Genomic DNA, 10,988 nt, shown 5'->3' on the forward strand with positions numbered 1-10,988 from the left:
ACTGCTATAAGATGAAGCTTTACAGTAGCTTAATCCTTTACTCATTTCTATTCTATTGTGTGTGTGTGATTGTCCCTTTTTTGGATTTGTTTTGGGGTTTGTTTTGGTTTTTTATTACTAGCTTTGTTTTTTGGTTATTGTTTTGTTTTGTGGGTTTTATGTTCGGATTTTATTTGTTTTGATTTGCAGGGGGTTGCTTTGTGGGTTTGCTTGGGGGGTTTTTTTTGTTTGTTTTGCTTTTTTTGTTTTAGGGTTTTTGTTATGGTATGTGAGGGTTTTTTTGTTAGTGCAAAAGAAAAATGAATCTCTTCTGTGAGAGAGAAATCACCCTGGTAGTGAGGCTGCAATGTGCATGGAATCACAATCCCTTCTTACAGCTGAGCTAATCATGGTACCTGATAAGATTTCTCATGCAAATATATATTTTCTTCAATATCTGTTTAAAACAGACTTCTGTGCCTACTGACTACAGCGTTAGCAGAGACAAAAGTAAAAAGGATCCAAAGATGGTTTGGCCTATCCAATCTTGTTTTCTCCGGTGCTCAGCCTCTGCAAAGAAGAAAAACTATAATAAAAGGCCTTTCTCAAAGCCTGGTCACTCTCAAGGGATCAGGCACTGAGTTCTGTGCTGTCCTTTCCTGATTTTTGGTAAAATAGAGAAAAACCCCCAAGTACTTCAGTTTCCCTATCTTGTAAAACTGATGAATGACAGGCCTTCAGAAAGTTATTAGGAGTTGGAGTTGCTACTTCTGATTTTTTTCTGAGATTTTCCAGGTAACACCAGAAAACTCTTTACACTCAGTTCACTTTTTTTGCTGGTTTGGAGGTTTCTGACTTCCATATAACTTGAATAAAAGTGAAGGGCATTGCTGGCACGCAACAAACGACTGCTTCCTTTCACTGCAGGACTACCAGTACCACTCTCCATCTCCAAAAGGACTCCCTTTGGAGTGTATTTAAGCAGGAACATGTGCTAAAGCACAGCTTTTCATGCCTCAAACACTTCACTCCCATGCTGTGGGAAGCCTTCCAGCTCGTTGGCGTACACGGAGTTGTAATCCAGGGAAATCACTTCAACAGCCAAAGGCATATTTCCACGATGATGTCTTATGTCTTAACGAGGACAATCCTTTGGAGTGCTCTCTGAATCTGCTGTCTGATGGAATTTAGTACTTAGAAACGTGCTGCAGAAATAACAGCTTGGTTTGGCTCTCCTTTCTGACTCAGTTCTGGGTAGAAAGGGCCTGGAAGGAGGAATGAAATTTTTGCAGGCTGACAAATGTCATTACCTTCTCAGAAGCTCCAAACTGGGAGCCACAGGCATCAACAGATGATGGCTCTGGGGTCTTTTCTCCCCCTAAATTCTCAGGATCTCATCACTATAATGGTTGGCACTCATGGTCAGCTTGAGTTACTCCATTAATTCTTCCATAAATCCCAACAGTCATTCAGACGACATTCCTAATCCAGAAATTGGGATTTAACCCGTGTTGCTGCTCAAAAGAGAGTCTTTTTGGAGGTGGAACATGGCAGTGAATCCACGGCATGCCCTTGACACAATCTGTGTGTGACCAAACATGGACATTTATTTATTTATTTATTTATTTATTTATTTATTTATTTAAGCAGGCTTGCATTTTAGGGTTCCCTAATATACACATGTAGAAATAAATAAATAAAAGTGGTATTTTATATCTAAAATTGAGAGTTTGGTTGGTTTGTTTTGGTTTGTTTGTTTTTTTGTTTGTTTTTTTTTTTTTAAATGTAATTGTGAAAACAGTGAAATTTTTGAAGAGGTGGGGTGTGTTAAGTTATAAAGGTTCAAAATGAGGCAATGATATTCAGCTCAGTAGGAAAGTAAGAGTCTTTTAACTTCAGTTTTCACAGTTGTATCAGGCTGTTGTTTTCCTTGGCTGCCTTCACACCAAATCTGTGGTTGCCTGAGGCTCAGAAGAAAGTCTGAATATCAGAAACCTGTGCTGCAGGGTGAGGAGCATCCTTTGATGGAGACATCAAGACATGCTGTCTTCTTATTTTGTGATTTTGTTGGAAACTGGTAAGTTATTTATTTTTACGTCCTGAGAGTTTCTCATTTAAATTTTCCCCATAAAAATCAGCAGTTGCTTCAGAACCAAACTAATCAAGTCCCTTTATTAGAAATAGCAGAGTTCATCAGAAATCTGCAACTTATTGCAGATAAGAGATATTGGAGAGAACAATGCATGCACCAAACTGGATTTAAAACCAAAAACTCTTAAAGCTTCAAAGTCAGGGAGTGCCATCCTTTAGAAAGCTTGATCAGTTAACACTGTTTTTTGCATAAAAACTACAGAAAGGCTGTCACCATCACATAAGCATTTTTCCACCTTCTGTAGAACTTCAGCAAAAGAAGTTCCTGTGTCCGTGCCCCTGGTGCATTTGCTGGGTACAACAGATGATTCCCTAATCAGGACAGTGTTTTTTCCTCTGGATGTATGGATCCTGCCCTTTTCCTTGGCAAAACCCTGTAAGAACTTGGTTTTCAGGATTTTTGAAATTAAACTTACTGACTTCTTATTATTAAATGATATTCTCATTTAAAAATCGACATAGTGCACATGGCATTCAAAAAGCCTGTAAAATAATTATCCTGTTAGACAACAACTTGTTTCTATTTGAAAGAAATAGTGCAGGTTGACTGGAAATTCATTTGGTCTTGTTGAAAAATTTTATATAGCTTTTTAAGGATGAATCAAATAATATTGACCTGTGTATAGAAAACCTAGGTTTGGCCATTGAGGTATAATAATAGTAGCAGTGGTGGTGATGATGATAATAATAATAATAATTCACAAACAGCTGGAGAGCAGTTTCCACCCCTTGTGCTGGAGGGGATCATGGTCCAACACCCACCTGTGCTTTCGCCTTCCCTAGCCGTTCAACTCCTCTCTGCTGGCGCCTCACGCTCATTCCTGTTTTGATCTGTCTCTCCCTTCAAGGACTCACAGAATCATAGAATATCCTGAATTGGAAAGGACCCCCAAAGGTCACTGAGTCCCCCAGAGGATCATCCAAACCCTCCTGGAGCTCTGGCAGCCTTGGTGCTGTGCCCACTGCCCTGGGGAGCCTGTTCAGTGCCAACCACCCTCTGGGGGAAGAACCTTTTCCTGAGATCCAACCTGACCCTGTCCTGACACAACTCCAGCCATTCCCTGGGATCTTGTCCCTGGTCCCCACAGAGCAGTCCTGCCCCTCCTCTGTCCCTCCTGAGGAAGCTGGAACTGCAATGAGGTCTCCCCTCAGTCTCCTCTTCTCCAGCTGAACACACCAAGTGCCCTCAGTGTCCTCCCACAGCTTCAAATCAAGGCCCTTCCCCATCTTTGTTGCCCTCCTTTAGTGGCTTTATTTCCACTCTTTAACGGCTTAATGCCTTTTTTATATTGTGGTGCCCCAAAACTGCCCCAGTATTGCTGGTGAGGCTGCCCCAGTGCAGAACAGAGCGGGACAATCCCCTTCCCACTGACTTTCTCATTCTTACCCAGCCCACCCCAGTCTCCAGATCCCAAACTTCAAATCTGGGATGTACACAAGCCTGGCTGTCCTCCTCCAACAGGCGTTAAGCCTCCCCGAGGTGGGAACACACTTGGTGGCACCGAGCAGACGGTGCATTTGTGGGCTGTGCAGCCCTGGGAACTCCGTGAGACGTGACGAGGCAGAGACTTGGGTGATTTCTGAGATCTCACATTGTAGCTGTTCTACTGATGGCAAGAACAATATGGGATCATGAAGAAGCACCTACTGCCCTGTTCACGCTGCCACCCTCACACGGCAAAGTAGCAGTTTTTCCAGAAGATCAGCAGAGAAAAACACATTTCCCATTCACAAGCCCACGTTTTCTGAGGGAAGTAAATTATCTTGTCTGAAGCTTTTAATCTGGAAAAAAAAAAAAAAAAAATCTCCTTTGAGGAAGACATCCAGAATCCATCTAGAGGGCTGAGTGAGGCATGGCTCTGAAAGCAACCACAAGTGTGACTCTGTGCAGGCAACACTGAGCAATTTCAATAATAGTTGGTATTATCAGCCCTGCCTCCAAGAGAATTGAATGCATAATGTGAGATTACAGTACAGCACCATTATTCAGCTGTTGCTGAGACATGGGGAGAGACTCCTGTTATTATGCATTTGAATTATGGGGCAGGAAGATTAATGATGTGCAAATTAGCAGCATTCTGCTCCGAGTAATTTTTGCTTTCATTCGCCACTATCATCCCCAAATGCCAACATCCGCTCCCATTTACCATGTTCAAATGGTGTATTAAATACCAAATTATATATTGACTCATCTAATTTTCCGTGCTGAAATGCATCGAATATGGAGAAACTTTGTGCTTCTGTGAACCTCTGCTGCCCCTTTGTCAACAATTGCCATCAGGAAACATTCACAACGTGCAGCTTGCTTTAAATTGCAGGGCTCTGTGACTATGTGGTATTCTTTAGCTTTTCATTTAGAGACAAAGTATTAACTCTGTCTGCAGGTTGGTGTGCCTTCCTGGTAATTCTCACCATATCATTATCGTATCATCATTTTCTGTTTGCTGAATTCCTTAGGGCAAATGGATTTTTTCCTGGGGGATTGTTACAGGGAATTACTGCTTTGTCTGTCACAATGCAGTATTCTGCTGCCAGGCATTTTTTACCTTGTAATGCAGTTAAGAAGTGCCAGCAGTTACTTCCTTCCCTCTATGACTGTGTTGTCTGTGGCAAACAAACCCATTTTCTCATTAATCTTACTGGTAAACCAAATTTTTTTTTTCTTTTAATGAACACTGGCAGTACTCAAAGCACGAAGATGCTGACCTAAAACATGCCTCTGCCAGGTCGTCAGTGATTTGAGGTTTTAAAAGGCTGTGACCAAGTTCAAAGGCCTCCTTCACCAAGCTGCCTGTGGGTAGTGCAGCTTTTAAAATAGCTTGGAGTCACTTAAAAGTCACACCTGTAGGGATAACGAGGGAGGAGGAGCATATCTCCTGATATTTGTTTTATGCAGTAGTAATAAGACTATCAGTAAGGTAGGAAAGTGAACTATGGAAAGTATTTAAGGCAATTTTTTCATGAAAATTAATTTAGGCTGTGAACAGTACAGGATAATCTACCTGAAACACTGAATCAGAGGTGATAGTGAACTTAATACTTGCTGGTAAATGATCTGCTAAAGAAGGAAATATTTTTCATTTATAAGACATCCTGTGGCCAGAAGTTCTGGAAATTTGCATTCACGAATGTTTATGTCCTCACGAGGTTGTTTGGCTATTTTGAAAAAGGATTTGGACCTAAATTAGAAAGAAAAAGAAAAAAAAAAGGATATATTTAAAATCACAAGATAAAACATTGCAAATAGAACTCATGGTTGAGCAGATCGTTTTGGACAAGAAGATTGTATTAAAATGTATTATATGAGTTGTTAATTGCCAGTTGCCATTTTAGAATCTCATTTACAGTGTGCTGTGATGATCTGAGCTATCCTTTGTTTCTCAGTGTATGTTTTACTTAAAGATGGATTTGTTTGTAGAAAAGGCAGGAAAGGGTGTGGGGTGATTCTTTCAGTTTAATCTGACATTTGTGCAGTATTTAAAAGGTCTACAGGCCTATGAGTTTTAGTTGCAACCTAACTATGAGTGGGTAAGGGGTAGAATTAGTTTTACAAGTAGTACATCCTTTGAAAGTGGGCACCAGGTCACATTTTATTTTTTAAAATAACTTTTTAAATGAGTCCAATAAAGAAAAATCCAAGGTGAACCTGGGCTACCTTAAAAAAAAAAAGGCGATAATCTCTTCAATATGTTCTACAGATTTCTGAGTGGGAGACAATAGATGGCAGCCAGGTTTGTAGGATGTAAAGTCCAAAGCATGGTCACTTCAGCCCTCTAGAGAAGACAAGCAGCTTCTCTCAAATTAAGGTACATGACTGAGATACTCTTTTTTCTGCAGCATTTGAATTAGCTTTGAATATATGGAGGTATTTTTTGCAGTTGCTTCGTTATGATTATTCACTTCTAATCTGTGGTTTTACTTTTAATTAAACCACTGGAATCCCATGTTACTTGTATGATTAAGGGTGACAGAGTGTACTCGTAGCAGAGCTGAATCAATAAATCAAAGAGGGAGAAATAGAGCAATAATTTGAAACCATCCTGTGTGAAAGAGCAGTGTAAGCCCCAGCCTGAACCCAGGAGCCATTGCACCATCCTGCCTGGGTCAGAGCTGCAGATTTAGACTGGTGTCTGTACACACACATAAAAAAAAAAAAAAAAGCCTCAATTTTGCCCCAGGGAAGGCGTATGGTTTGATTTTCATACCCACATCTGTATGTGCAGGTCTAGAAATGAGAAGAAAATGCACTTCTCTCGGTGAAATGATGTGGATGTTCTGCACAGACGGGTGAAATGGCCACAAGTTTGGAGCAGAGTGGCACAAGCAGCTATTAGTTGATCCAGATGAATTAAAAATCAGGCCAGTAAGAAGATTCTAAACTCTATTTCATGGCTTCTACATAAGCCCTGCTCTAATCTAATGCAAATTAACACTAATTAACACACACTCCCCCCCACCAGTATACATTGAAACATCATGCAGGATAAACAAGCCAAACACAGTTATTATCCTTTTAATTTGACCATATTGTAGAAATGTCAAAATATTAGCTGGGAAAATTAATTCCTCCATTTTTAGCATACGGTTTTTCCTGAAGTGAAATCAAGGGTAGCAGTCATCTGCCTTCAAGTCCTCCCACTTGTATTTCTGGAAACCTTTTCCAAAACTTCATTTGAAACACCCTCGTGCATTTTAACTGGCAGGGAGTCAGAAAATGTTTCTGTTTCTACATCCCTTTCCTAACTTCCCTTATAGAGAAAGGGCAAGTAGGCAGGAGGTTGTGTGGGCTGGTGGTGGAACCTCCATCCCAGAGATAACCCAGCAGTGGCTGGAGGATGCCCTCAGACACCTAAAAGCATTTCATGAGCAGTAGCATTCAGTTTGGTGCTGTTGTAACCTTGGGAATTTCCGCTTCTTCCAAGACTTTGCTCCAGGATTTGGGGAGCTGAAGATAAGGGAGGTCCCAAGAGGGTCTCTAATTTCCTTCTGGGTCAAATCATAGACCGTTTTAAAGCCGTATATACTTTAGTTTCTTTTCTGGGCAAATATCACAGCAATTTCAAGGTCCTGGAGGTGTTATAAATGTGTCATAAATATGGCTTTTTCTGAGTGTATTCGTTATTTGTTGGGAGCAGAAGTCAGTGCTTGGAGATAATGTATTTTGGATAATGCATAAACACATTATAATATTTAAAATGATTACAGGGTTTATGCATTAATTAGGTTGCCTTCATGTGTAGATTTCTTTTGGTGTGTGATTTATGACTATGGTGCTTATGCTGTGTGGTAAACTTGTGCAGGGGGTCATTTTAATTAAAAAAAAAAAAAAGACAATTATTGGAATCTCTGTAAGGAAACACTTCATCACTCTGCCCTCCTGACTTATTTTTATCCTCCTCTGCATGTATGTGCAGCTGGAAATAGGATGTTCCATGGAGGAGTGCTGTGAGCATCAGAACACTCCTAATTGTTCCAGGTAAAAAAGAAATGGATTGAGGGCTGTTTTGGGGGAAATGTAGTGAGAGGAGTGAAGGGAAGAGCATCCAGGCAGGAAATTGGTATCATCTCACACCCATGAGAGATGGTGGCATCCAGATCCCAGCCTCTGCCAAGCTCTGAATTTACCATGACCTGAAGCAAAAATCATATAAATGAATGATTTTTATAGAGGTACCTAAACATTTCTCTTCTTTGTGAGCATGGTCTTCACACCTTTAGATTACCTTTTACACAGCATCTGTACCCCCTTCTTCTGCTACTGTGAATGGAACAAATGTCCATCCATTTCCCCATATAACTTTAAAAATCACCTATTTTTTGTTGGAGCTTTGAGTGCTCACTCTCTTCTTAGGACAAGGGCAATGTTGACAGCAGTATGTCTATTTTTTCCCCACTCTTCTTTTTGTGTTTCTTTCTGTAGGGTCTTCAAACCACAGAAACTTTTGACTTCCCTGGGAGCAAGCGGTAAGTTGAAGTGTCCAGTGCTGCCACATTTGGGGTCAAACTGAAGAATTTGAATTAATGACACTTATTTTCACGTGTTAGAAGAAGAGGACAAAGAATGTCAGCCTCCTGCTGCTTCTCTGCCTCTGCAGGTTTTTAATTCTCTGCTGCAGCTCTGAAACTTTGCCTGCAGAAATCAGGTATTGTTTGCACTGGAAAGACAGGCAATGATAAGGAAAAGTCCATGGAAAACCAAACCAGCTCTTGTCTCTGAATGCAAAGCATGACAAAAAAGCATTTGGGCAAATTCATGAATAGAATGCTTTGCTTTTTCTAATTGGTCAAATGCAGGGGATGAAAAATTAGTGATTAAAAGAAGTATATTGAGGAGTATTTTCTGCTCACTTTGCACAGCAACATCCTGTGCTGCTGCAGCATTCACCGTATTGCAGTTCCTCCAAGAGGCTTTCTGTGACCAAGGACTCTTGCACATGGATTTTCTCATTTTCATCTTCCCCCTGTACCTGTAACAAGCAGTACAGATCTTAATTCCTGAAAGGAAGATACTTATACAAAACACGGGCATATTTGCTGAGCTATTTCTTTTGAAGAACATAAGAAGTGTTGAGATCTCCCTGGGAATAGGTGGCTGAAAAATTAAGGAATCAAACCTCAGATTAACTGGAGCTAATCAACTGTTTGTGTGTCTGATCAGCACAAATTACCTGTACCTGTGATTTTTGCGGTTGTTGGGTAGCTAATTGGTAACCCTGAAACTAGAAGGGTAACATGATCAGTCTGTGATTGAATGCTCTGGTTTTGGCTGTGATAGAGTTAATTTTCTCCCTAGGAGCTGGTACAGTGCTGTGGTTTGGATTTAGGACAAGAATAACATTGATTACACATCAGTGCTGAGTAATGCTTACTCTAAGTCAAAGACTTTTTATTTCTCTCTTTCCTTCTTCTTTTCATTACTACTATTATTATTGTTGTTGGTATTATTGTATTAATTTTGTTTCAATTAAACTGTACTTATCTAAACTCACAAAATTTCCTTTTTCTTTTTTTATTTTTCTTCCTGATTTTCCTCCCCAGTGTGGGCAGGAGGGGACTGGCTCCACTGGTACTTAATTGCCAGCTGGGGTTAATCCAGACACTGATGGAGGTAACCAGTGGCACCTGGGAGAGGCTGATTTGTTGTAGAGGGAATGGATGCAGGCACACAAAGCTATTTATCTCAAAGGAATGGCTTGTTGGACTTGAGGCAAGACGTAAATTCTTTTCCAAAGCCATTACAGTTTCTCAGCAAAACTGTGCCATGGAGTCCAGTGGCTGCTCAAAAAATACTTGTCTAAGGCTGAGCAAAGTGGTGTGACTTCACTGCTTGGGGAGGAACCCCCAGGATGCAAATGGGCCTTTAATTGGAGCCAGGTGCAAGTGGGAAGGTGATCAGGGTGTGCTGCTGGGGTGCTACCCTGAGGGAACAGCAGTGAGGAGGTAAGAAGACTTTTTTGAAAGAAAACATGCTAGTTGGACTTTTAGTTGTTGGGGTTTTTTTGTAATTGTTTTTATTTAGCATTTTGTTTAGTGGCATGGACAGAAGAATTAAGAGTGCATTAAGGGAGTTTGCTTCTGGCCCAGAGCTGGGAGTATTTATCTGTCTGGGGATGGAGGAGTAGCAGGCAGCAGGAAGGAAAGGAGGTGTTTGTGCCCTGGCTGAAACAGCCAGAAATACATGATTTTGAAGTAACTTTCCTGTAAGGGTAGTGGAGGAAAAACCACTCTTGAGATAGAAGTTGGAGGGCTAGAAAAGTATTTATACCATTGCCTGGTAGCAACACCCTTGATTGTGCTGGAGACCCTTCCAGCACCCTCATTCCCAGCCACCTTGTCCCAGCTCCACTGCATTTTGGAGAAGATATGCAGGTAGGAAAGCTGGATTTTCCTTTGCCAGCCTATGGCTGAGTAAGCCAAGGGTAAATGAATATACTTGGGCAATGTAGCTGTCAAACTCTCTCTGTGTAAAACATACCTAAGTTATTGTTCTCAGAGATGTGTTATTAGCCAAGTTAGCATCAAGTTTTGCCAGAGTGGCAAGGGATGACCAAATACTGAAATAACCTCTCAATATTCATAATATTATCTTTTAAAGAATGTGTGATATCCTGGAATCTCACTGATTTCTCAGTAAAACGGCTTTAAATAGCAAAGCAATATCGTGTCCTGTGTGCTAAAGAGCGTCCTTATTCTTGTCACATTCAAAAAGCTACTTACTCTCCAGTGCTCTGCAATCCATGAATTTGTGCATCATGGAAAGCCTTTTCATAAGGAGAGTCAAGCATCACCACTTCTACTGCTAATAAAATGAGGAGGAATTTTTGTCATATGTTTATTTACTAGACTTTTATCATCTCCCTTTCATTACTAAGGAAAAATATAAGTCACTGTTGCTTGTGTAACACATTCCAAAGGTATTGAGATCCACAGGATTTAAGCAAAACATTCTTGTTAAATATACATTTCTCTGCTTGGTTGAATAGGGATAAAACCCAGAAAAAACCAGCATGGATGTTTTGCTGGTTTGAAGATCCAAGGACTGAAAGACAAACCTGGACAAGTTGAGAAGGGAAAAGCAGAAGGGAAACAGTTGGAGGTAAGATTAGTTTTATTTTCTTATTTCTTCCCATAATTTCTTATGGCACACTGGAGGTTGTTGTAGGATGTGGGATCTATTCCTCTTACTGGGGAAACCACTTTGAAGTTAATATACTGGGTAGGGCTGAGGGAGAGAAAAGGTGTGGAACGTGGTGCTCAGCCCAGGGACTCTCAGTGACTTTGGTTTAGGTGGGGCAGAAATGTCTGAAAACTGAACTGTGGGTTTTTGGATGTTTTGTCTGAAGACCTGAAAATGTTAA

This window comes from Empidonax traillii, unplaced genomic scaffold (genome assembly GCF_003031625.1).
Source record: "Empidonax traillii isolate 1590-97213 ecotype Southwest subspecies unplaced genomic scaffold, ASM303162v1 scaffold557:size1000685, whole genome shotgun sequence".
Taxonomy (NCBI): Eukaryota; Metazoa; Chordata; class Aves; order Passeriformes; family Tyrannidae; genus Empidonax; species Empidonax traillii.